Source organism: Triturus cristatus, chromosome 8 (assembly GCF_964204655.1).
Source record: "Triturus cristatus chromosome 8, aTriCri1.1, whole genome shotgun sequence".
Taxonomy (NCBI): Eukaryota; Metazoa; Chordata; class Amphibia; order Caudata; family Salamandridae; genus Triturus; species Triturus cristatus.
In genome coordinates, this window is record NC_140591.1 from 224,631,933 (window position 1) to 224,659,884 (window position 27,952).

The following is a 27,952-nucleotide window of genomic DNA, read 5'->3' on the forward strand; positions in this document are numbered from 1 at the left end:
TTACTGTCAGACCCCAGTAAAGTGCACCAGGAGTGCCCAGGGCTTGTAAATACAAATGCTGCTGGTGGGCTTGCAGCACTGGTTGTGCCACCCACAGAAGCGGCCTGGTAAAATGTACCTAAGGTCTGCCATTGCAGAACCTGCGTGCAGTCTGGTACTGTCATGCTGACTGGGCAAGTGCACCCACTTGCCAGTCCCTAAACCTTCCCTTAACTTCATATTAGTCACCCCTATGGTAGGCCCAAGGGCAGGGTGCATTGTAAGCATAAGGTAGGACAAGCCCTGATGTGTGTGGCATGTCCTAATAGTGAATTACAGCCATTTTCGTTTTTCACTATTGTAAGGCTACCGGTTCTCCATAGGCCAGAATGGGCTGTTAGAATTGTTACATCCTATGATCCTAACAGACCCAGGGAACATGGTAGAAATTCGAGTTTAGTATGCCTGAACTCAGAATAATAAAATACATATTTTAGTAAAGTTTATTTTAATATTCTGTGTTTGCAAATACCACTTTTAGAAAGTTGGTATTTGCTTGCCTAACCATTTCAGCCCGCCTCTGCTATGATGTGTATCTGCCTGTCTGGTTGGTGTGAGTGACAGGGCTGGGGAAATCCAGAGGGGCAGGGCTAGGTAGCCTGGTGGTGAATAGAGAGATTGACATCCAGATGGGTGAGAGGAGTGCACCTGGACTCTGAATAGGGCTGTGCTCTGCCACCACAATGCTGGCTCCACCCCCTGTGGAGCGGCTGATGTCTCTGCCCTGCACCCTGAATAGAAAGTCAGAGTCATTTCAACAAAGTGCTCAGGAACTGGTTTGGATTGGGCATAGGCCCCTCTACCCCAGAGGAACAAAGGAATTAGGGGTATAAGTATTGGGACCCTGCTCCCAAGAATTTAGATCCTGCTTAAACAAGAAGAACCTCTGCCTGAGGAGAAGGAACTGGGAAAGCTGTAAGGAGGAGTACTGTCCCTGACCAGGGGGATTGGCCTGCAGTGGTTGCCTTGCTGCTGAAGGAGAGGAGAAAGACTGCAAAAGACTTTATTTCAACTTGTGCTTAAAAGTTCTCCAAGGGCTTGTGCTGAGCTTGCCCCCTGAACGAAGTCCCAGGACCAGTGGACTTTACCCCCCAGCTCCCCAGAGTTCTTTGGAAGTGCCTGCTGCTGTTGTTGGGCCTTCTGAGGGACTGCGTGTCACAAGGAGCTGGAAGCGCGATTCAAGAAGGAGAAGCGTGCCGCCGTCTGAGCTGTTGTCGTCGCATCTCGCAAAGGGTGTCGCCGCTGCAGCATCGCATCGAGCGGAAGCGTCTCGCATCATTCCGGAAGTGTCTCGCAACGCTGAAGAAGCGTGTCGCCATCGCAGCCATCGTAGCTGACGCATTGCACTGCATCAAGAGAAGAGTCTCGCATCGAGGAAGAAGCGTTTCGCCATCGCAGCCATCGTAGTTGCCGCATTGCACCGTACCAAGAAAAGTGCTTCGCATCCACGGAGAAGCGTGCCGCCGTCGGAGCCGCTGTCGTCGCATCGCGTAAAGGGGTGTCGCCGCTGCAGCAGTGCATCGAGCGGAAGCGTCTCGCAAACGTCGGAGAAGCGTGCCGCTGCCAAGGCCGCTGTCGTCACATCGCGTAAAGGGTGACGCCGCTGCAGCCGACGCATTGAGTCGAGTCTTCTCGCAACATCGGAGAAGCGTAACGCATCTGGTAGATCTTCACGTCTTTATTTCTTTGCACCAAAAACTTCATCGCATCACTTTGTTGCAACACTTTCGTTGCCCTGCGTGTCGCATCTAAAAGGTACATTGACTTAAAGTGTCACATTTAAGAACTGAAGAGAACTAAGCAAACTTCTACCAACTAAAGTAACAGTATTTTGTATTTTTGTCGTTTAAAGGTGGGTGAGCAGGGGTTGTTTTAGGAGTGTACCCCCTTCCCCTGACTAGAGGAAAGGTTCCCTGCTTGTCACAAGTTCCTACCTGTGCCAACCAGAGAACCCGGATTCTAACAGTGGGTTATCTTACGGGCGATCCCAGGGCAGGCAGCCCCTCGCCGCCTGCCCGCCTGATGAGCCAAATTACACTGTGGCCCTAGCCAACCGGTGTTTGTTAGTTTTGGGGAAGGGGATAGCCCCTTCCACCGGTGGACTGCCAGTCCACCCCCTTACTCACGCCCCCACAGCCAAGGGGGGCGGAGCGTTGCAGGCAACCCCCGGTTGCTCAGGTCCCCAACCGCCCGTAGGTGTAATGGGGCGCCGCCGCTCCTCTAGGGTCCAACGCGAGGACCTCCCTGGGGATATTTGGCTTTCGCACCCTTACTGTGCTCCTGCAGAGGGTACCCTTCTGTACCTCACAGCCTCTGTATTGCCCTGTAACTCCGTCACAGCACTGGGTGTGGCCACCGTCACCCCAGGGCCCCCCCACCACGATAGGCCTAGTTACCTACACTCTGCTGATTCCAAGGCTTCCCCCAGATCAAGCAAGAACAGGTCCATTCCCACTCTGGACAGATGTATCCCATCTTCATCAAAACACCCTATGGACTTGGTGTGCAGTAACCCCTGCCGAATGAAGCCAAAACCTCTTTCTTCAGTGAATTTACCCTCCTGCGCGTGGTCTCCATGGCTTCCCCTGATTGCCCTCCTACACAGGAAAGTCAAATCATTGCCTCCTAGGTGTATGGCCAAAATTGTTGGGAGGAGAGACACCCCCCCGTAATCTGTGTCGCAGCCTCTACAGCGAGCTGTTCCAGCGCATGCCTGGGACCCTCACTCACTGGACACCTGGAAGGCCCTCGCCCCAGACTGTTGGTCCTGGCAACTTGAAGAAATGTTAGGTTGCAAAACCTCCTTAGTTGAGCACTGCACACTATTCTATACAACTAATCCAAAATACTGGCCCGTACGGGGATCGGCCCTGCTACCTTGGCATTATAAGCACCACGCTCTAACCTACTGAGCTAACTGGCCAAGGCTTGCACATATTTGCCTCATAACCCTGCACCTCAACAAACCTCAGGTGCCTACGGTATATTCACCATTCGCCTGTACTTAAAACACTTAAACAGTCATCCGGCCACTCCCCTGGGTGGCTGTTGACGGATGTACCTCTTAATACATTGGGATTCATTTCGTCCCACCTGCACTTGTGGAGGAGTGTGGCTCAATGGTTAGAGCGGCAGACCCTGAAGCAGAGTTCTGGCCAGGGACCAGGGTTCGATTCCCGCCTCGGCGGGGCACGGGCTCAATTTCCTCGGACCTGTCTATTCTCGCCTCGGTGCCTATTCTAATCACGGGCCCCACGCTGCAACTCTGGGCAATAGCTTGCTTAGCCTCCACACCGGCCCCAACAGCGCTAAGGATGCCTGGCTTCACCCTAGGGGTGCCCAGGAGTGGACACTTCACAGGGAAAGCCAGGAGGGGTTCCACAGCGGTATGAGTATCAGCACCAGGAAACCGCAAAGGCGACACCGCAAGGTGGCCGTCTGGTGACAGTGCGCTCTATAAGTACCTTGACATTCACATTACATTTGCATGATGCGCTCCTCTGACAAGTGTGTCCAGACGGTGGGCTTGCTGCCCCTTCAAGAGAGCGCTTGCAAAGTTGCCTTTAATCATGCCTTCCATACCCGTTCAACCCCAAAATGGTAAGGGGCGTGCTGTCAGCATGAACCAGAGTACCCCTCTCCCGAAGGGCCAGGCAAGGGGCGACCAGACACACTGGGCCATACATCTATTTCCCAGCTGGGTGTAACAGAATACCCTTCAGCCAAGCCTGGTGGGTATGTGCCCTTCTCCATACCCCTTGTAAGGGAGCACCCCACCCGCCCGCCTTCCTAGGCCAGAATTGGGACGTTCATCCCCTTGTTGGCTGACTGCTCCCCAGGATATTTTGCTTAACTGAAGCAACCTGTATCATGGTGCTGTGGATAGGAGGACATGGAGTAAACCTACGGCCAGTGTACCTGTACCCTCTTACTCTAAAAGCAAAGTGTGCTCTGATATTAGTCAGTCTTAGTGATCCTAACCCTCTATTCCAGCAGTATTAGGGTACCCGCACCCTTTTGGGAAATGCAAACTCGCACCCCAGCTGACAGGATAGAGCCTATTCGTACTCGATATAAAAGACCCAACCGACACCTCAAACAGTGACAAGAGGAGACCTGCTAACCTGCCCCCACTCTGTGTAAACAACAACCTGTGCAATAGTTGGGAGAGCTGGCACCCAGCAAAACCCTCCCCGGCACCTGGGGATCAAGCAGTCGCTCCTCGGAATGAAACTAATGACGTTCACCGGTGGATGAAGTCAAAAGACCCATTCCACAGCGCATGCTTGCAACCTGTCCCCTTCATCACCCTAGTCAGAGAACGACTGCAGGGGACATGCCGAGCAAGTTGTCCCCATTTTCTGGCCCAGGTCCCCGCCCTCACGTGAGTAGCCCATGGCCAAACTCCTGCTGCTGCCTACCAGAATGCCGGCCTGTGTGTGGAAAATCTACTGGAATGGGGTGCTTGAAAGTGGACCTACCAGGATACGAACCTGTGACCAAGAGGTCGAGCACAAGCCGCTTTCAATTCTGCCGCTCCACAGACCTGTGAAATTGAATCCCAGGGCCGACTACCGGCACCTGCACCTGAACCCTTACTTGGACATTCCCGAGCTAGAAACCCACCTCTAGAAGACCTGCCAACCGGCTGACCACCTCCAACACCAGAGCAGCCACTCCATAGCCAGGAACTAAACCAGGTATAGATGTATCAGAAGACCCATCTCTTGGCGCATGCCTGCCACAAATTTCACTGCTTTTCCTAGTCTGTGAAAATCAGACCGCAGGGTAGCCGTCAGAGCTAAGCCCACAAAGAAATCGCCCGCCCCTGCGTGCAGATCAAGCATCCCTTACTTGCCCCGCCACCGAGACTTACATGTTACATGTAGCTGTTAGTCACTAGCTCCACCCTGCTTGCACTGGAGTGGCCCAAATCCCAGTCACTGAAAAATAGACAATGGCATGACCGCACCGGGCCCCTCCTAATAAGACATTCTATATTATAATCCTAACTTAAACTCGCGGGAAGCTTTAATACTTGTGCCAGGGTGCGACTAGGGGGTTGTTTTGAACCCTATGACCCATCCCTGAAATGGGCCACGTGCCCCCCTCCAAACATGCCCCCGCCTGCCTCAGCACCCACGGACAGTAGAGCAGCGGAAGGGGGAGCCCCGGCCTGGGCCCTGACCCCTACTCAGCCGAAATAGAGAGAGAGCCCCTGGATGCTCACTGCCCCCGCCCCCCCCCCCACAACCACATGCCCACACGGACCTGTGGCCCAGGAGTCAGCGCAGCCGGTGTGATAGAGCACTGGATGGGGGAGTCGCACGTCGCTCGCTGCCCCCCACGCAACTACTTGCCAACTAGTGGGCTGAGGTCCCGTGGTGGCAGGCTACACGGGCTCTTCCAAACCAACACTACCATAGGTGGGGGGCTACGCGGCACCCGTTGCACTCCTCCCCCCACCCCACGAATTGTGCTCCTGCCCCTCGAAGCAGCGGGAGGGGAGCCTTCTACACTCACACACCCTCCCGCCCCCCCGGCCCCAAGGGGTCGGGTCCTGTCCAGAGCCACGTGGCCTCACCCAGTGACCTAGAACCAGGATGAGGGATGCTGGCCTGTGCCCACCGGGAGCTGCCCCGAACCCCCCCTCAAGGCGGACAGCCGCCACAGCAATGGTCGGGCTAAACCACCCTGCCTGGGGGACTGGCCCCCAGCGGCCGCACAATTCCCGATTGCCGCCCCCACATGCCAGCACACTTGGGTGGAGGAGGCCTATCTGTGCCATGGAGGACGACCCACACGCTCTTGCAGCCCTCCCCAGGCCTTTGTGCCACCAAAAGCACAATGCCACGGGGGTTAAATCAGGCCGTCCACAGGTACGGTAAAAGCTGCCCCGCCAGGCGAGGTCAACCTGGTGTCGCCCAGATGGACGGGTATGGGGGCACACTCACCGCACTGTCTAGCAGCTCCCGGACCCGCCACAGTCCAAACGGCATCAAGGCAGCATGGAAAAGAGGGCGAACAGTGGGCGGGAAAGGTATAAGTACCTCTCCCCCGCCACCACCTGCCCGGAAGTGACGTGGGTATGGGGGACCCTCGAGGGTCCCCAACACTGGGAGGCTGACTTGTGTGCCATCCTGTGGCACTAAGGGGGGGGCCGCCCTCTCAGGAGGGCCCCCTTCGTGGGCCCGGGGCAGCCCTCCAGATAATCACATTCACCCCCACACACACCGCTTTGCTGCCCCTTAATGATTCATCCTTATCTGACGCCGCAGGCGAGACTGGCGCACCAGCTTAAAGGCCAACACTCTGACCCAAATGACATGTGCATGCTTGCCAGGGGTCGTCCCCGCCATCCCTTCTTCATGGGTCTGCGCCAGGCAGGGCAATCACGCCTGAGACTAAGGTGAGTGGCAGGCGCCCGGTAGACCAAAAACTTCCGGGCTGATTTTTTTTTTTTTTTTTTATATCTGTTTTTTATTGATTTTACACAACCAATCAAATAAACAACGAAACATGATACAATATCATAAGCATACGTGGCATAATGTCATACAGTCTCAGACAGCATAGTAGAATACACAGTTACGGTGTCGAAGCATCATGTGAGCAATTTTAACCTTAGTAAGTAAATCTCCTGTTGCTAACCAATGCGAGTGCTGCCAGCTTTCGGTCCCTCATCCCGTGCCCAACTACAGCCTACCCTGAGTACTCGAAGCTATCAACGCACATTACAATGCCGATAACCCAAACAAAATATAAAGAAAAAACTGTAACCCCCCCGCCCTCCCCTCCCCGCATGTCCGGCACCAGTAGCACTAGTAGCCTGTACACACTCCCGCTATTGGACACATGCGCAGTCCAGTCCCACGGCTGACTTAGTCACATTGCGCCGTCATGTGAATCATACAGGGTGACTACCCATGGATAATGTGAGGAGCCCCCGTGGCATACAATCGTGGTAAACTTCCGGGCTGATAAGCAGTGTGTGGCCCCCTCAGGGTGACCCAATGGTGCAGCCCTACAGGTCACAGGTCCCTGAAGGGAGGGCAACATTCGAAAATGCTCACCAGAGGCTCCGGATCATCGTGCTGCCCTGACAGTCTTGCCGGTTGGTCTGGTGCCCTCAGAAGGCCCAGATACTCCTGAGAGGTGGGTGAGGGCCGAAGTGAGCACGAGGCCCCCCCCGTGGTGACCCGGCGAGCCCAACAGTTGGATATACCACCTTGGAGGGCCCGGGATCACAGTGCGGCCCTCTTTGTAATACCGATTGGCTTGGTGCGCCAGGTGGGCCAAGATTCTGCAGGCGGGGGGGCCTTGCTGAGCACGCGGTCCCCCCCCAGGGGCCGGTCGCAACATCAGAGCATACCCGCCAGCAGAGGCCGATTCAACCAAGGGATCTACTTCCTTGGAGGAGGCAGTGTGGTGGTGACTAGTCAGGGGAGCTACACGGTAAAGCCCCTCACTTTGCGGCTGCCCGGTACACCCACAGAGGGAGGTACCTGGCCAAACGGGCCAGAGGAGGCTGTCCCCCCTCTCCCGCCCTAAGCGCGCACCAGGGATGAAGATGCCCTCCCCCCCTGGCCGTCCCGTGCCACAGCGCCGGCCAGCACACTCAGCCCCCGCAGACATCAGGCAGGCAGCCAAAATAAGGCTGGGGAGGGGGGTTAGTTGTATGATGAGGGATACCCCCACAGGGACAATGGCCTCTAAGGGGCAAGACCCACGGGGAGGCATGGGCGACCTCCAGGCGGCGTGTCCAGAGCCCAGATGGGCGGGGGCAGGTATAAATATGTTGTATCTTAGCTATAGTGCTGTTCATGTCATCCACTGCTCCACCAGTGGAACCCTGTATGGATGATGTAAAAAAAACATCTCAACCAGCCTGGAGTGATTACTACAATTATATGGCGACGAGTTACCTCATTGAACCTGCGCGTGTACCTTTCAAGATCTTCATCTTCAAGTGTGGAGCACCTGGTAATCTTCTCTCAAGCTGAAGCAACTCCTATAACTACAGCTGCGCTTACTCAACTAACTGGCACACATGACACCCACCAGTGACCTCTACTTCGGTCGCCCTCTATGCAACAGTGCCAGTTCCTGCCTCTACTGCAGCTCAGCTGCTGTACTTGTGCCTGGTGTATGCAACATGGCTGCGTTTGTGGCAGGGTAAGCCTACTAACGTCTGGGGAAGTGCTGTGCCTTCAGTGAGGGTAAGCCTGACGCTCTTCAAGCCTCCCAACATCTGTATCCTGTGATGCTCCTTCAAGTGAGGGTAGCCTTCTAATGTTTGGGGAAGTGGTGTGCCTTCAGTGAGGGTAAGCCTGACGCTCTTCAAGCCTCACCACTACCTTTGTTGTCTGTGCTGAAAGCTGTTCCTCTCTACCTGGACTGCTTGATTTTGTGTCCCAGAGACACACGCAGTGAAGTGTGCGTTGTATAGTGCACTGTAAATTGCTATACTCCACTTGGATTGAGTGCGTGTATAGTTCGGAACATGTTTTCCTGTGCCTCACGAGATCATCTACTCTTGGGAAAGATTTCCAATTTGTCATTGTCAAGGGTCAATTGTTGCTTGGACCTGCACCAACATCCTCTCGTGACTTTGGATCAAACCTTTCACTAGTAACATGGTTTCCTTGTGCACTGTTTAACAGGACAGATAGGCACAGATGCCTTACATCTATATCAAGTTTCTGCGGTGAAAGTCATGTTAAACATGTTCGTGTCTATGGTAGTTAGGCTGCGCTGAGACCTCTTGTCTGCAGCGTTACCCAACAGACACCCTGGGGTTTCAAAAACAAACAAAGCTCGTGTCCTGCATTGCACACGCTCACGTGCTCACCTTTACTCAGCCTCTCTTTGCGTGCAGTCTCTTCTCCGCCGGTCCGGCGCCTCCAGTGACGGAGTGGATTTCTCATCTACAGAGATTCTTCATCACGTTGTGGGGACGCAGGTGCTTTTAGCCACCCGGCGCTGGCTTTTTAGGCAACTGCTCCCCTTTATTCTGTTTCCTGTCGCCAACTACATTCACCGTGGTGGTATAGATGTGACATTTGCGAGGTGACTGAACTTTTCCGGCTGACAACGAGCACCGCCACAGTTGCCCTCAAGATGACCCAGGTACTTTCCTTTTCAAGTAGTGTCCACATCGGAGCACCTATGCAGTAGACTCAGTTCCCTGGACCTTTCTACCACTGCTTTCTCTTTGCTCGGGAAATTGTCTTGGCAGTGTGTTACTGGGTACATTTTTGTTTTTGCTCCTGTTGCAACAGATTGTGTGTGCCGTAACACGATATATCTTTGACTCTATTTACAGGTGTACAGCTTTCCTTCTGCTATCCTAGGAATTGTTTTTAACACAATTGGTTCACAGTGTCATTGTTATTATCTGCTTCAGGTCGCATGTTACGGTACGTGTGTAGTTTTGTTTGTACACAGGACATGGATGTACAAGTCGGGTGAGAAGTAGCTCACCGGCGTTCTTCCATTGTGTGTATTCTACATAGTGTTTTCAATGTATTCTCAACTATGAAACCAGTTAGGTTATGGTCTCACTCGCTTTTGTTATAAACACTGCAAGGGACCTTTGCCACAATTTTCTCATACTATTGCCCTACACAGGGTGTCGTGTGGTTTGGTTCACATCACTTGAGTACACAACGTTATTACCTCGATGTGAGGTGTCTTTACGCTAAGTGTTTAGTTACCTAATCAGTGCACAACGTTCCAACCTCCACACGAGGTGTGTTCCATGGAGTGTCGTCCCTTTAGTACGGTGCATAATATTTTTAGCATTGTACGGTGCACAATATTTTTACCCTCACATAGTGCACAATGTCTAGGTTTCAGTCCTGGTTGCTTCCCCTTACTACAGTCCACAACAACAGACCTTCACACAAGGTCGTCTATTCTCGTTCTGTTACCCTACACAGGGTGTGTATTATGGGCTTTACGCCCATTGGTACAGTGGGCAATGTTTTACCTCAAAGTACACGAGGTGTTTTGCGTGGACTGTTGTCACGCTCCTACAATGCACAACTCTTGACCTCTTCATGAGGTGTGTTTGTTGGGTTTTCTCCCATCGTTATGTGCATAACACATTACCTCCAGTCGAGGTGCGTCCTTACACAGATTTTTCCTAACACTAACTTACACCTTCCCTACAGTGTACGTTTTTACCTTACGTAAGGTGTCTAGTGTGGGTTGTGTTTTTTTTCTACTTTAACAGTGCACAACATTTAGTTCTCCATTTGATGTCACTCTTGCACATGTTCTTTTTACCCATACTGGCTGTATAGTTTGGGTTATTTGTCCCATTACTATAGTACAGAGTTTCAGGTTTCAATACACTGGGTGTTTGGTTTCTTATGTTTCTTGTTCCTTTGTCAACACTATAGCCCAGTGCTGTTTTCTATTTTTTTGTATTCAGTCTTCGATATGTGATGGAGAAGTATGAGAAATCCTTTGTATACCTCTTTTTCTCTGTCGTCTTGTTTCTTCCTGATGTGGGTTACCCACTCGCATACTTACCTGGCCAGTAAGTGTGCAGAGGGTAGTCATTGATGGTTTCTCTTTCTATTCTTTATTTTCTTTTCTCATTTTATAGAAAGGAGGATGGGAAACAGGTTATGTTTATCTGTTTCTTCAAGTTTCTTGTTTGTTTTCTTTCTCTCTACCTCTGCCCTGTTTCTCCCGGTACTTTCCCCTCTATTTTGTTCTTCTAGTTTCTACATCTGTTTCTATATTTCTCTTGTCTGTTTTACTTCTGGAAGAAAGGAGGATATGTTGTATCTTAGCTATAGTGCTATTCATGTCATCCACTGCTCCACCAGTGGAACCCAGTATGGATGATGTAATATGGAATGTTGGGGTCTGGAAATTACAGTTGTAAATGGGCTGAGCTGCCTGCTGGTGGGGCTCTACTATGGATCTACAATAAATACTCCTAAAACATCTCAACCAGCCTGGAGTGATTACTACAATTCACCTCACCCCTACCCTCTGCGTGTTGGAAGTGACACGGCCAGCGCGCCGGGCTGTGGGACTTTTCCCTGGGTCCCCTCAACTAGAGAGGTGGCGGTGTGCCTATTGTGGCACTAAGGTGGCCGCCCATTTAGGTGGCCCACTGTGTGAGCCGCGGGCAGTCTCATTGCAGCTTCTTTACGGATAAACAGATGCAACATTGCCATTAGAGCTCGATTTCCTTCCTTCAGGTCGGTGTTTAATAATTAACTCAGTACACATTTTGTAACACACCCTCTGGAAACGATCTGCTGAGGGGGGTGGAGGGGGGCACAGGTGTTCAGTCCTCGAGGACTCTGTTAGATGGAGCTGAAAGTAATGAGCTCTAATCTTATCTCTGCGCACCAGGCCTTTGTCTTGGGCGGCCATTTTATCTCCCTGCCTCGGTTCTCCATCTGCGAGTGTTGCGTAGTAACAGCTTGTAATCCGTTTTCCTTTGCACACTGCTTGTATCAATGCTAGACACTCACGTCTCTCCTGTGAACTGTAAACGCGAAGGTATTTGGTAACAATAAGAAAATACGTCATTTGAAATTCAAGGAGTTTCTTATCTTGAGCTGTAAATGCAATTATGCTGCGCAATGCGTCACATGTTGTAATTGTATTCAGTGCTTTAAATGGGCCGGTACTCACCGGTACTGAGTACCAGCACTTTTTCATTTTCCACCATTGAGTACCGGCACTTTTCCTTGAACAAGGAGAGTACCGGTACTCTCGAGGGCTTGACTTTGGGGCCTTTCGCTTAAGTAAGTAAGATTTGGACACCATGAGTAGCAATAAAATGAATAACTCTGGTGGGTAATTCACTCACCATAAAATTTGTGAAAGAGGGATTATAGGTTGAGTGTGGTCCACATCGTGAACCCCTCCATATCTTTGCAGTCCCATTCAATCACTGGCCATGTCTGCATTTTCTCCCTGAAACCCTCGTCATACTTTAACCAAGCGTCACCCTGGTATTTTAGCTGTGCCTCATGCACCTATTACTCGTTTAAAATTAGTGCTGCTGCACTATGAGGGAACGTCTCTATGAATACACATGCTAGGGTCCTGAACAATCTTAGCCAATTTTAAAGTGACCTTTCTATCCTGGGCTTGCGTTTGTCCCTCCTGTCCTCATCATTTTTGTCCTGAGTTGTCAGGCCCAAACCTGCCTGACGCACCTCTAGCAATGAAAAAATATCTATAAACTTTTTTTTCCAAATCCTCTCCTTTTCTGTCAGTGGGATGAGGTTGGCCAGGCCTAGGAGCTTTGTGATGGTGGTGGGGTCTTCCCAGGGAGGGGCGTATGTATTCGCTGTTTCTGGCTTGGGTCCGGGCCCTCCCATGCTCTACTTTTTTTTTGCGTTGTGGCCTTTGGGAGACGCCCCCACTCTCTGTGTGGTCTCCTCATCCCCTGTCCCTCCATTTTGGTTCTGCCGTTGGGGGTTCTCCTGCCCCCACGCCCTTTGCCCCCTTTGGGTCTTCGCTCTTTGCTACGGCCCCTGGCTCTCCCTATTATACTCTGCTTTCCACTGGGGACCCCAAAACAGGGATCTGGCCCCGGCCATTGCCTCCATGGCAGCCATGCTGCTGGGTGAGCCGGTCTTTGATCCCAAGCCTCGCCCTGGAATACTTGTTGGTTTCTCCCAGGCCTGTTACCCAACGGGGTTGAAGAGGCCATGGCCCCCGCATTGCCAGATTATTTACCCCCAGCTGTGTCCCAAAGTTCACAATCTGCCCTGGCCCCCCTTTCGCTGGACAAGCATGCTGCTTCCCAATGCGCCCGCCCCTTGCGCTTTCTGCTTGGCGATTACCATTGTCGCTCTCTGTCGTGATTCTCGAGGGACCGCCGTGCTGGCCAAAGACCCCTCATTGCTGCAGTTCCCGTCCATATCCGAGCTGGACAGCAACTACGGGGATGAAACCGCTCTGCCTCTGACCTGGGCTTTATTCCTGGCCCCTGTGCTCCTTGTCTTTTCACCCGCTGATCCTCTTGCTCCTGTCTTGATTGGCTTCCTGCGTGCTGCTGTTTTGGCTGACTGCCCCTTGCCTCCTGGTCGCTTGGGCGGTGGTGGGGGAGGGGATGTCTGCCTTGGCCTTTTCCCCTTCCCGCTGGCCCCCCCGATCAGCTCGTCCATCCATGACTTCACTTTTAGGGCCACCAAAGCCCTGGCGTTTTCCAGCATAGATTGCAGGTTCACATCCAACTCAGGCCCTGAATCCCCTTGTGGCCTTTTCTGCCCTTTCTGGGGGGGGCCTCATCGCCCCTTGCGCCTCCCTGAAGTGTGCTGGCAGCCGTGTCTCCCTCCCAGCTGCCCTGCGCCTCCTGGCCCTTTGTGGTTTATTCCCTTCCTTCTTGAACCGCAAACATGAGTTGGTTGCCACTGGATTCCTCCCTCGATTCACTAAGAGGTTTGTGCCGCTTTAAAGTTGGCTCCCACCTCACTGGGAGAAGACCCACCCTGCCAGAGCCTTCCTGTTCCCAGGCTCTTTTTGCTGCCCCGGCCACTCCTTCGATGCCACCGTATCCCGGCTGACCTGGGTGATCCCTTTTGTTCCCTAGCTGTTGCGGGGGGAGGCTCCGGGCGTTTTCAGCCGCTCCTCTCTTTCTCACCGGTGCAGGTGGCTCCTTCTACGCTGGCCTGGCTCCTGCTTACTCCTTGCGCCACCTCGATGCCTCCTCCAACCTCTTTGTTGGATGCTCCGTCGGCGATCGGTGCCCGCTGGCTGCAGCCTGGTCCGCGCTGCCTTTGATGCCCAGGCTTCCGCTGCTCACCGTCTCTATGATCTGGTCCTTGGTCCTCGGGTGAGCGAGGCCTCATCCTTGCTGCTGACCCTCGAGCTCCACCTGGTGATTCTGTGACCTCTCGACGTCAAGACCTCCTCTCGCTGCGGTAAGCTGCTCCTCTTCGGCGGCCATTCCGTCTTCCTCCTGCAATGGGGGAGTTGAGTGCTGACTCCGGGCCTTGCGCCCCCTTCTTAACCTTCCCAGCTGCTTGCCGCCTCCCCCCCTCATTGGGGGGGCTGTCGGCTACTTTAGGGCGACCAATCCTGGTCGCCCCCTGTTTCGCGGGCTTCCACAACGATGGTTTGCCTCAGGCCCCCATCTGCGTTTTCCCTAGCCAAAGTTTCGAAGCCGTGCGGGTACTATTTTGTGAAAGAGTGATAATAAGTTGAGTGTCATCCGCAAATGAGATGATGGTAAACCCAAAGTGTTTGATAACCTCAGCCAGGGGACGGACATAAATGTTAAGGTTGAACTCAGTGAAGATCCCTGAGGCACTCCTTGATGCAATGGGAACGCCTTAGAATGGAAAGGGTTTTGGGAAACCTGAAAGGTACGTCCTTGTAGAAAAGAGGCAACCCAAATACAAGGCCTTATTGCCGATACCACAGTTCCATAATCTCTCAATCGAAATGTTATGGGACACAGTTTCAAAAGCAGCACTAAGATCCAACATTAAGATTTTGCCAACTTTTGGTCTATTTGGGCTAGAAGCTATTTTTTGTTAAAATCTGCAAATTATGCACCGGATGATGTATTTCGTGGCAAATAGAGCAGATCTATAACTATGTGAAAAACGGCTCAGATGCAGAAAGGTATCATTTTGGTGGCCCTGCCTCTTGCACAGAAAATAAGATCACTTTTCTGGAGCTCTACGTCTCTGTATCCAGTTCTAGTTAAGACTTCCCTCCACCCAGTAGGTCATACCATGCACAGCATGAAGGCAAACCCTTTTAAGAGCTCGTATATCATATAATTATGAGGTCCATTCTTTCAGAGGCTTGGCGCCTTCAATCCTTAAAAATGAAAAAGGGCTGTTGACTTGGAAATGGGGATGCTCTGTGGAAGTCACACCCACAGGTTATTGCGCACCACCTCTGTTACTGATTAATGCTAACATTCAAATATATTTGTGATAAATGCCAGAAGGAATGCGTGAATTCCCCTTTGCCATGTGAAAGTAGTAAATTGACACTTTGCATTTCTTCTTTTTGTGGACTTGCAGACAGGAATGAATACAGTACTACTTGGAGTGAGCTTTGGGTTAGCCCTTGCTCATGAACGGATGATTTTCTTGCCCATCTCTATTCCCTGCTGTTTACTGGGTTTCTTCCCACCCTATTCTGACTTTTTTTCATCCTCAAGCATAGCTTGCTTAACCTTCAATTCCATTCAATAAAGTGTTTGCTTTCACTATTCCAGGAACTCTTCCACTTTTCCGTTATGTAGGACTTCATGGTAGTGCATGCCTTTCTCCTTCTGCATTAACACTTGAGAGCACACACACACTCTTTCCCTGCTTTTGAAATCTCCCCCACACCATCTTTTCCCAATGACCCACCCTGCAAGCAATCCTCTAACGTGTGCCAGGCACTGGATGACTGCTTGGTGAAGCCCCTGAAGTTGAACCACAGCCCTGAACCACACCAGGGCATCTCCCTCCCCTAATTAGTTATCTGTGGCACACCAGACGCCGGATGGCCAGCGTTGTGATGCCCCTGGATTTTCCTGTGCGTCATGGTGCCACATTCCCCCATCTTCTCTCCCTCCCTGCCATCCCACTCCATTGTGGCTGCTACTATTGGCTTTGCCAGTGTTGGATGTTTTTATAATGGACTGGCATTGGCTAAGCAAATACCAGTGACCAGTCATCTTAAAACTATGGAAATCTCAGCTTTCTACACTTTCAAGATGTCTGTCATGTTGCTGGACGCAATGTGACAATACATTCGGCATCCTTCTTGAAAATATAGAATACATTTTTATACTTTCAAGATTGACACCACGTTGTACTCTCTAACGTTGCATCATGCAACATGGCAGCCATGTTAAAAGCATAAAAACATTTTTTTCTAGGATTTAACGATGGCTTCCACGTCACATTGTCATGCTGCTTCACGTAACATGAAGACCATCTTAAAAGTATGAAAACTCTTTGCAATACTTTCAAGATGGCTGTCACTTCGCCTCATGTAATGTAATGAAGCAACCCAGCGCTCGTCTTGAAAATATGACAATGTCTCAATGTTGCATTGTGGGTGTTTGAAGTAACGATGCCTGCGACATGGCAACCATAATGGATTGGGAAATATCGCAACTCGATGTGACAGCATTTTGAGAAGGTACTCAGCGATGAGCAGCAGTGCGTTGATATTGATTGACCTGTAGGGTCGGCTAATTATTGTAAGCACTGATCAAGTGGGGGAGGAATCAACACATTATAGGCATAAACCTCGATTTTGGGAGTTCAAGTAAGGTAGGATTAGAAAAAAGATTAAAAACTCATAGTAGTACTTCTGGTACCTGACTGGATGGACTATTTTTTTCTTCATCATAAGAATACAGAGAGTTTCTACAGATTGTTGTAGGGTTCAACAGGGCCCGTGTTAGTCTTCATATTAAACTACATGTTTAACTTGACATATTTTTCTAATGGTGACTTTTTACATCCCTTGCATGTACTTAATAGCATACTTAGAAATTATTCTGCATGCAGTACATTTCCTAGAATGCATATTATCAAGCTGCTGGTACACTCTGTCCAAGGCTAGGAATATTGAATGTGATGCCCTTGCATTTGGTTGTCCAATGGGAGACAGCTCTAACTCTCAAGATGGTCGCATCGGCTCTGCACCTTTGACACAGTACAACTGAAAAAAGCGCTTATATAAATGTCATCTGTGCCACATTCCGGGAGAGGAGCACTTCTGCTAGCATTATCCTGGAACGCTGTGCACTGTGATGAAGATGCAACCCTGCTGACTCTAAGGACGACAGCTTGCTCTACAACGGATGTATGATGGTACATCACAAACGTTAACATCGTATGCCCTCACATCGCCGTTTTTACATCGCATGACCCTTTACATCGTAAGTAATCACAACGCACCCAATTTCATCGCATTTCAATTGAAAAGCATGCAAAATACATTCACACCGCATTCAAACATCCCGCATGGTTCTAAATCGCGATTTTCACCCCTATGCGCATTCCCCCTGACCCTAAGGCCTAAACTACACTGTAAGCAACGTACTAAGCACACTATGACCCCCTAAAGCCTAAAACTCTATTATATACGACCCTTAACCCTAAGCCCTAACCCTAAAGCCTAAAACACTACCATATCCGACCCTTAACCCTAAGCCCTAACCCATAAAACACTATCATATACTACTATTAACCCTAAGCCCTAAAGCCTAAAACTCTCCCCCTCCACTACACTCCCCACCAACTACCCTAAAGCCTAAAACACTACGAGTACATCGTCGTCCCTACCTGTCTCTCGTGGTTCCAGAAGCGTTCTCTCCCCACCGTCTGTGTCCGTTGTAAGCGCTCGCGATGTAATGGCGCCTCCGATGCAATGGCGTGCGTAGTGAACGCATGCGTCGTAATGTCGCGTGCGTTGTGGCGCATGCGTTGCGATGGTCGTTCGCCCTCTACAACAGATCAGCTTCTAGATGCATCATACACAGGTATGGGAGGTTGAGTTGCCTCAAGAGATTTGGCAGAGAGTACTCCCACTATGCTCTCGCTAGTTTAGGTAGAATTTGATAGGCGTATATAAGTATGAATATAATTATATATTCATACAACAATATAATGGTTGAACTGTTTTATATTCGTTGACATTTTTATAATACTGGTTACAATGCTTAGCTTCACCTGCCTAATAATTGCAGCACATGTGTTCTATGCAAGAATGCAACTGTTTCAATAAATGTTTGAAAACCCAATTTGTATCTTTCCTTTATCTCCCTTGTGTAACAATTAAAGGGTAAGATCTGTTTCCACTATTCTCTTGGGAATTAGAGCGGTCATGTTCTGAATTTTTAGATACCATCTGGTACCCTGGTATGGTTAGGGATTCAGATGATGCACTGCAAGCTAGCTAGGAACTGGACAAAAAGTTCGGAGACACAGTTATGCTTAATTCATAGGAACCGTATGACAAGATGTGGTATTAACAGTGGTTTGAAGACAGGAACACTGTTTTGACTTTTATGTAAGCAATAAAGTCTACTGGTTGTTATGTTGGGTAAGTATTTTAAATAATTGTGGTGGTTAATTGTGTTGACTTGATATTTTAACTTCTTCGTTTTCTTTCTGTTTTCTTTTATCGTTATTGTTGACATTGGGTATTAAATTCATGGTGGCAGCTAGCATGTCACACTCCATTATTCTTGTCAGAAGCAGGAAAGCCAGTATTACCTTGGTAACAATGGAAAACAGTTTTGATAGTAACATGTTTGCCCGTGGAGGGTGTGGGGGAGGTAACTTTGTAAGAGAGCTAAATGTGCTATTGCTTAATTTGAATAGGAATATATATGATAGCATTTAAGAACTGAATATTAGAGGAGGAGATAAAAATGTTAGAGACATCTATGATATGTCAGTAAAAATGCTTGGATAAAACTTTGGTCCTTGATAAAATTTATTTTTATTAAAACAAACTTTGACCGGAGCACGTCAGAAGGCTGTTTAGTCCCAGCAACTGGTTTTAATTTCAAGAAGAGTGGTTGCAGCAAGGAGGTTCGAAAACCTGCAGAATATCCTGTCCCATAATTACAGATGAGTTGAATCGTATTTTCCTCCTGCACCACTAACCTACAGGCGCATTGAGAGTCCTTTTTTAATATAACTATGGGACATGCGTTAGCAACAGCCTGTGGCCATTTACCTTGAGGAGCCAGATCCCAAAAGAAATGATCATCGATACGTTACCATTTCTGATGAATTTTTGGGGGATATCAAGTATTTCTGCGTGAAGAAGGTGGTTGGAACAGCATAAAATACCGAAACGCGTCGCTACAGCAAAAGCACTAAATCGAATTGGTCGTGGTCAAGAAAAGGAACTGTACATAATGATGTTTTGATCAAGGAATTATTGTCAGATTAGTGCCCTAAATTACAACATTTTAAAGTCTATTACATTCTCCCGTATTGAATTTATATGCATGATTTTGTGTATGTGATTTTCCATATTAGTAGTCAATTTATGGTGCAATATTTGACTTGTGTTTTTTAATGCATTTTTAAATGGAATTCATTGAATGAAACATTTATATATTAGCTTTGGAGATTTTTGTGACACTCCCTGGTGAAAGTGGTGTGTTTGGTATGGATGTGGTATGAGTTACAGATAGTGTGCTTTAACACAATCCAAAGGGAAATTGCTGCTTTGATTTGTTGTCTAAATGTATTTTTAGAACAACATAAATCTTTTATTGAGATTTTAAGAAAAATCTGCGAAAACTGGAAACTTTGCAGCAAGTTTGGGAAGTCTTTACAGAAAATGGGAATTAGGGGAGTTGACGGAATCACTAATTGGAGATCAAATTGTACAATGTACGAATAATTTAAAATTGTAAGAAGGGGGCGTGGCCAGCATAGAGACGCGCATCCCACCTCTTCGGATGAGATCCAAGCTGGTCTTCCCTTCCCAGGACTGCATATAGTTGAGAATGGCCAAGCAGGTTCTATAAAGCCATCAACTTGCAGCAGAGGCACAATGGCACAATCCGTGGCCAGCACAGAAACGCGCATCCCACCTCTTCGGGTGAGCTCCAAGCTGATCTTCCCTTCCCAGGACTGCATATAGTTGAGAATGGCCCACAGGTTATATAAAGCCATCAACTTGCAGCGGAGGCACAATGGCACAATCAGACTCTAGGGCTGAGGGAGAAAGAGCCTGGACAGGTGGATGGAGGTCTGCTGAAGCACAGAGTGATCTATAAATATGCAGTACCCTTCTTAATGTCAGGATTAGCGAGTCTAGGTGCCTACCACACCGCAGCGGAACAGAACTACATTACCCATGATGCCCGGAAGAGGCTCATGGGTATTTATTTAGTAAGGACGCACATAACCGGCGTGCGTAATTCTTGTTCCGGTATCTGGCTACAGGAACCCGCATCGGCTGATCGGGTTCTTTCGTGCATCCCTTCTGGTCTATCGGCATGAGCAGGGTTTGCTTCTAGTGAATATTCAGTGTGTCGGCAGGGTCCTGCTCGCACACGCAGTAAAGACGAGGGAGTCTTCACCGCCTTCCTGCCTCGAGGACTTCCGTATGAGGTAATGTGGGACAGGTTCTATTTCGAGTGCGGGTGGAATCCTTGTGATACAATTCCCCACGGAGTACTCGACATTGACTTTCATTTAAAGAGTAGGCTGGATTTAAGTAACAATTGCTGCATTCCAGAAACTAGGTGACGTAACCTATGTTTCTGGTTTTAGGAAATTAACAGTAAAATTAACCATAAGTGACCTCATTGTTTTTGCAAGCAACCGGATTAGCGTTCTTTGACAACGTGAAGAGCCCTTTCTTTTGGAACTCTTAGTTGATTGTCTTTTCTAGGGACTTGTTGTGGATGATTACTGCAGTGACTAGAGGAATCATATATTCATATGCACAAAGACTGGGTTTATAGTACAATATCATGTCTTCTCCTGTATGTGGTATGTAGGGTGTCTGACGGGTTTTTGCAGTATCTTATATGTTTGTGTGATGGTGTGACCCATGAAATACGATACTAATGTCCTGTATTCTTACCTTAATAGAAACTACAGGAAGATACGAATTGAGGAATATAGTCACGTGCAACAGACACATAAGTGATTGTGCTTCTATGTTTTAAGGTAGATCTCTCCATGTACTTAGCGAGACTTAAAGAGAGTAGACTGTGATAGTGTGTCTTTTTACTCATTCTTGTGTTATTTCTTCCACAGCTTCCAAATCCCCTGCAGTTCCCTTCCTTATTAACTATCCCTCGCTTGACAACTTCACTACTCTATGTATGGTTATGACCATAGAGTTGGGGATGTCAGGAGGTGGACCAATCTGAGTAGCATTCCGGTTCTGAGGTGTTGTCATTTTGCTGGACTGACACTTAGGGCCTGTAAAATCCTCAAACGCACAAAACCGAAACAGGCCTCAACTGTTTAAGCATCCCGAAGCCCAACTGGGATGTTCTACAAGCAGTTAGGTCCAAGAGATGGACACAGGAAAGCAATCTTAGAGGTTAAATGCCTGATGCCAAACTGTGCAGAGCCATTGTGTTGCTCTGCCCTAGATATGCAAAGGAGCAGGATCTGTGTGTCCTGAGAGGTAAAGGAGATGTCTCTGGCTACAGAAAGGGATCAACCAACCTGATATGGAACACTGGCTTAACCCAGGGCAAAGCTACAGCACAAGGCATAGGGGGCGTTTAATGCCAATACAAGTCGAGTGACCGGGGCAAAGTGCTATTTCCAGATTCAGTGAACATGGCATCGAAAAAGGGGGAGTCACCCTCCCAATTAACCATGAAAGATGTGCAAAATTGCTTCAGTGACCTCCAGGATAAAATCTCAGACATGGTCACCACACAAATACAAGCGTTGAAGCCAGACATGGTAGTGGCTCTCTCAGATATGACTGAGGATTTGCATGCAGTGGGGGAACGGGTGTCAATCAACGAGGATGAGATTGTGACTATGAGATAAGAGCTGGAAATGACCCAGTCTCTGCGGACTAAGACAGAGGACCACATCAAGGCCCTACAGGATAAGTGCACATATCTTGAGGATTGTTCACAATGCAATGCCATCAGGATTCGAATTGTGAGGGCAAACAAAGAGAAAATGGATGTAGCTCAATATTGCCAGCAACTATTTCACTTCATTCTAAGAGAAGATCTATCCGCTGACATTCCAATAGTTAGAGCCCAAAGGGTGGTAGCTCTGACAGACTCACCGGAAGCTCACTCAAGAGACAGTATTGCGAAGATGGCATTTTCCTCCATCAAGGATAACATAATGAGACAGACATGAAAAAGGCAGACAATCACCTTTCAGGACCAGACTATAGATCTGTACCAAGACATTGCATGAAGTACCTTCAATAAATGTCACCAGCTAGCACGTTAACAGCAGAACTATGAAAAGGGCAAATTAATCACCGATGGACCTTTCTTGTTGCCTTGTGGCTTCAATTGGGCTCCAGATGCCATGCAGTCCGCACCATGGAGAAGGTGCAGTAAGTCTTGGTGCAAGCATGGGAGACTCCACCAAAGCAAACAGTGAGGGATAATCAGAGCCAAGCATGACCCAAAAATAAATGGGAAAAAAAACTAAATCCTCAGGAAAGTTGACACAGAAGTGACATTGGAATGCAGTGAAAGCATAGCAATGGAAGTGAAATAATATCACTGAGTGAATGCCAGACTCTCGATGTAATAGGACTGAGATTGGCCCGTCCATCACTGCTACATCTTGGGACCTAAAACTATCAATGATAGACAATACCGCCACTTTTCACGACATGAACACTTGGAGCAAGGGGATGAAGTAAAAGGAAACCATGCACAAGGGGGAGGGTCGAGAAGGGGCTACGACATGCTTCAGCAGCTTGTTAACGTGTTTTTTGACACCTGTCTTCAGGATGGGATATGGGGAAGTAGGGTCGAGTTGGCTGAGAGGAGAGCAGTGGCATAGCGAAACTTGAGGACCCCCCTGCAAAGTACATGGAGGGGGCCCCTCTCCCTGGCCCACCGTCTACCACTTTTGCTCAGGAGGCCCCCTGAAGCTCTGGGGCCCCTGCACCGTGGGGGCTTCAGGGGGCTTATGTTATGCCACTCAGTGGGCGTGAGTTGTGGAGAGTTTTTCAGTAGGTGGACTGAGAAGTAATGACAGCCACAGACACAATCGGAACTGACTTCCATGAATTTAGGAACTGAGGGCCATATTATCAAGGAACGGCGATAACATTAATGGGCTTCATAATATGCCCTTGTGAATTCCCATAGAAGCCCAGGTTCACACCAGAACTTGGGCTTCTACGGGAATTCACAGGGGCATATTATCAAGCCCATTATCGCCGCTTTAGCGGCAGTTTCCTGCCGCTAAAGCGGCGATAATGTTATCGCCGTTCCTTGATAATATGGCCCTGAAATCTTTCCAGAGTATTCTTTGAGATGACCGTCGGTAGAGACCAGTGTATCACGGAACAAGCTGGACAATGACTGGGGTATAAATTCCTTCTCGAAAATGTAATAACTGAGCTTGCGGAAGCGGACTTCAGGAAGTCAGGGACATTGAACTCCCTGGTATCATAAACCGTAACTAAAGCAAGAAGGCGCCTGTGCCATCTGCCACAAAAAGGGAAGAAAAGGCCTGGCTATTTGTCGTACATGCTTTGCGGTCTAGTGTTCATCATTTACCACACTATTCCTGTGGCACACATTATATGAATAAACTAACAAGACAGACTCTTTCCTGGGGCTAAGGGTTCGATGAGCAAGGGCTATGATGGGAAATCCCACCACAAGATGCGGGGAAGAGAGCCAGGATAGCAAGAACGGTACTGCAGTTTTACACGCGTGTATAAATAAAGTCCATGCAGTAAAACGTTGGAGACTTGTTTATTGTCTCATTAGTAACAGGAGCCCACGACCAGGTCCCCGCACGACCAGCGCAACAATTGGTGGGCGTGTAACCGGAACTCCCAATGAGTCAGAACCGGAAACGTTGGCCTGAATCAACCAATAACAATTCCTAGAAATACTACTGTGCATCTCGTGACACAGCGCGAGTTGCCCAGCCACTAATACATGTAACCACATGCAGTTTCACAGGCGCCAGTGTGGGTTGGGGCTTTCAGACATTACAATATTACTACTCGACACCTGTTTCTTTTAATGGATATTCTATAAAAGCTGAGAGATGCAGAATCTATATGGAGGCGGCAGTAGGGTGGCAGGCTCAATGGACAGTACTATAACTGGCTACGGCTGATAGAGCCCAGTGTGTTACTTTTCTGAAATTCTGAGACAACAATGTGAATATGGGCCTAAGGCCCACATGCATCAAAGCAAGAACCGGTCGCAAACGGGCAGATTCTCAGAATCTGCCCCTTTGCGACCGGTATTTTTGCTTTTGGGATGCATCATCCCAAATGCAAAAATCGCAATTTAAGTAATCTCTAAATTGCGATTACTTAAATTGCAATTGCATTTAAGGAATCTCAAATTGAGATTCCTTAAATGCAATGTATTAAAGTAAAAATATTAGCAATTTCGCTAATAGGGGGAGCAAATTACCATGAAGTTGAACTTCATGGTAATTAGCAAAAACTTTGAAAAATGCACTAAAGTGCATTTTTCAAAGTTCAATTTTACACACACACATGCCCTTGGGGCATGTGTGTGTGCAAGATGTACTCATATGCAGATTTCAGGGGTGCAACAGGGTGTCCTTTTGACACCCTGGCACCATTGAAATTGCATGAGCAATTTGCGATTCCCTAATTGAGAATCGCAAATTGAGAAAGTCTTCCCATTCATTCCTATGGGCCTCTAGGCCCATAGGAATAAATGGGGAGGCATTCCTTAATTGCGACTCACAATTTACGAGTCGCAATTAAGGAATGTTTAGAAATCGCTATTTTGTAAGTGATTTCTACATGCATAGCCTTTTGCTATTCCTTATTAGCGAATCCTTATTTTTCGCTAATAAGGAATCGCAAATGGCATTGTTGATGCATGTGCCAGTTAATCGCAAAATAGCGAGCCTTGACATCAATCCCATTCCAACACACTCTGCTATGAGAAATCTGAATTTTGCAGCAGGAAGCTTCAGGGAGGACATGGGTCAATAGGCAGAGGGATGGTGTTGATGCTTAGAGACCTCTTCAAAGAAGAAGACATAAAATATTTGAACAATATAAGAAATACTGGCAGTTGAGTTACTGGGCACTCCACACTGTTAACAGATTTGCAGCCATTAGACCACCTACCGATTGGGAAATGATTTTTTTCCAGCTATTTATTTATTTAGTGTTTGCTATAGCGCGAACAAGACGCTATACATCATATAATGGACTTGTCTCTAAAATCTACGTGATGCTAATGGCTGGAGACCAGGGTACAATGGCCCTACACGAGGAGGTGGCAAAATATCTTAAAGCGTGATGTTTCAATGACACAATGGCAGAAACTTTGTATGGAAATACCATCCATGTGCCCAAGTGTTCAAAACGGAGAATCCCTATATAAGTATATGACGTTATGGCATGTTACACCTAAGAGGCTGAAAGGGATGCACCCACAAACATCGGGGTTGTGTTGGAGGGGAAGTGGGTAAGAATGAGATAATTAACACATTTGGTGGCCCCGCCCCGGTGGCAGACATTTTGGGAAGATATCTTTAGTCACTGGAAGAAGGTGCTGGGCTATCCACTGCAGCTTGAACCTGTTACGCTTCTAGCCAACAGACTACAAGCCACTTATCAAAAGAGATTGGAGACTAATGACTAACATGATTCTGGGGCGAAACAACTGACTGCGCAGAAATGGAAACCATCATCATTGCGACAATCCATGAAAAGGCAAGTAAACTATGGGCACTTTTGTCAATGGAAAAACAAGAATTGGATCATAAACAGTAGCGGCCCGTGGAGGTAAAAGCAGTGGGGCGGCGGGGAGCGTGGGGGGAGATTTCGACAGACGACGACGAGGGAAAATGAATTATTTATTTAATTTTCCCACGTGGTCATCTGTCAAATTTCCCTGCCCCCAACCCGGCCCCACCACCCCACCGCTCTTACCTGCATGGGCTGCTCCTGGTCATAAATATGAGCAAACATGAAGGCCGTTAGTAGATTACATGTCAGACTAACCGACAAGCAAAGGCGGACTGAAATCATTAGGATCTTTGAGACAAGAAGCAAGGGTTGAGTGGGCTCCTTCCTCATTTTGTAAATGTCCTCCTTTGTTTATCTGCTTTTGCGTGTTCAGTTTAGCTAATCTGTTTTTGTCAGAATTAGCTTATCCCCATGGGAAACCTCTCATTTGAGGTCTCGTAAGGTTTCACGCAAGATCATTGTAACCCTTTTATGGTCACAGGTTCAAATCCCAGTGGGTCTACTCAGCCTTTCACCCATCTGAGGTCAATAAAATGAGTGCTATTGAGTTGGGTAACAATAAACATATTTTATTCAGCGCCAAGATGTCTACGGGTGAACGTGTGTTTTATAAATTCAAATTGTATGATGCCCACTACTAATTTTCAAGGTTTCACAATATTTCCATCTCAATCTTTTTTTAACTAGAGATTTTTTCTCTTTGGTATGGATCTACCCACTTTTCTCAATGTGGTATCTCTAGGTGAGATTTCTCTCTAGTTGCTTTTTCCCAACTACCACTCTGTGCAACTGGAAGTTCTGCTACCATCAACTAAGGTATCACCTCAAATGTAGGTATTATTTTTGGTCATTCTCCCAACTCCTCCCAAAGACACAATAAAAACCTTGAATCATTCCGGTCCACCTGCTTGGAATAGAAATGAGGGTTGAGGCCTGGTTTACGGGAACCCACACGTCTTGGCCTCCATCACTACCAGTCCCTACAAGCCCCCTACATGCCTCCACAATTAACTTATTTATCACCAACTTAATGGGAGGATTGAGTGCAAGCAAGAATGCACACGCAATATTTACTACCATGTGTGTCATTATCTTTTTGATTTCAGTAGGGCTGCCATGTATGGTACTAAGAACAGTAGCCCAAAGTACTGCTTTTCACCACTATCAGTGGGGACCATTAATTGACCTTTCACGGTGACCGTAAGCTCCAGAAGCCTCTTTGCCACATGCCAGAATACCCCCATCCATTATTTTGTCTACTGGTGGGCTTAGGCTTTCATTAAATAGCAGTACCACTCACATTGTGGATTTTAGCCAAGTAAAGCTTAGGACAAACACTGGTCTGCCAATGTCCATCAAAGAAATGAGAAGGTTGACCTGGGGGTGCGGGGGGTTCCTTATATTTGCCTCCAGAAATTAAATAGTATGTACACACCTGTTTGATTGTACTACACTGGAAGTATGTATTTTAAATCACAAAGTAAGTATTATTTTTGCAATCATTTTTAGATTTCAGCTCTGATTTTTGATTAGGAATCTCTTAAAATTTTGATTCTGAAGAAATGTATTTTAGGGGTCAATAACTGGACAGAAAGAAAGCGAATTTGTCTTCATCCTTGAGCAATTAAAATAAGAAACAAGCCTTATTGTCACCTTTGATATCACCTGTTTCAATTGGAAAAAAATATTTCACTTCTACAAGAAGTGAGATGTTTCCTGGAGATGCTCCTCCCGTTGGCACACTTGGAGCTCCTTCTGGTAGGCTCCCTGAAAATTCAAAATGTAAATCATATTTTCAAGAGAGCGCTGCCTAAGTGTTGTTCACTTCTACTATATTAGAGTCCCCTTCAAGGACACATTTGTTCAACTCTCAAATATTACTCGCTCATCACAAACTGACAAAGACATTATACCCTATATCATGTCTGTGTCTCCTCAATCTCCTAATAAAAACACTGGAACCGTGCAAAGATGTCATACTTTTTACACCAATTGTTTAGGTTGTTTTGAAATTTCAATCTAATTATATGTGCTTTTATGTCAGGTCTTTTCACCAACGTTTATACTATTGAAACTGTCTTAAAAGAAACTCAATGACATAGTGGACCACATCACAAAGAAAAGGTTTTATCTTTGAAAGTAAATGATCAAGGCAACCAACTTGATTCAGGTTTGGTGGTAAAAAAAGTTCATAGCTAGTATCTAGTGTACAGAATATCCTTTCAATGCAGCTGTCCCAATTGTGAGGCAGCTAAAGTTCATTACTACAAGAAGTTAGCATATCTCAAGCTTTTGATAGATATATTAAGTCATGTCTACGCACATGCTAACATTCAGTACACATAGAAAATCAGTATACAATGTTCATAAACAATATATCTTGAGCTCTTCCAAAAGAATTTTTGCAATCGTAGTTCTATATTGTTCTTCGATTCTTTAATTATAGATTTTGCCCAACATTTGCCCAGCCAACACGTGTTTCGTCGTGGGGAATACT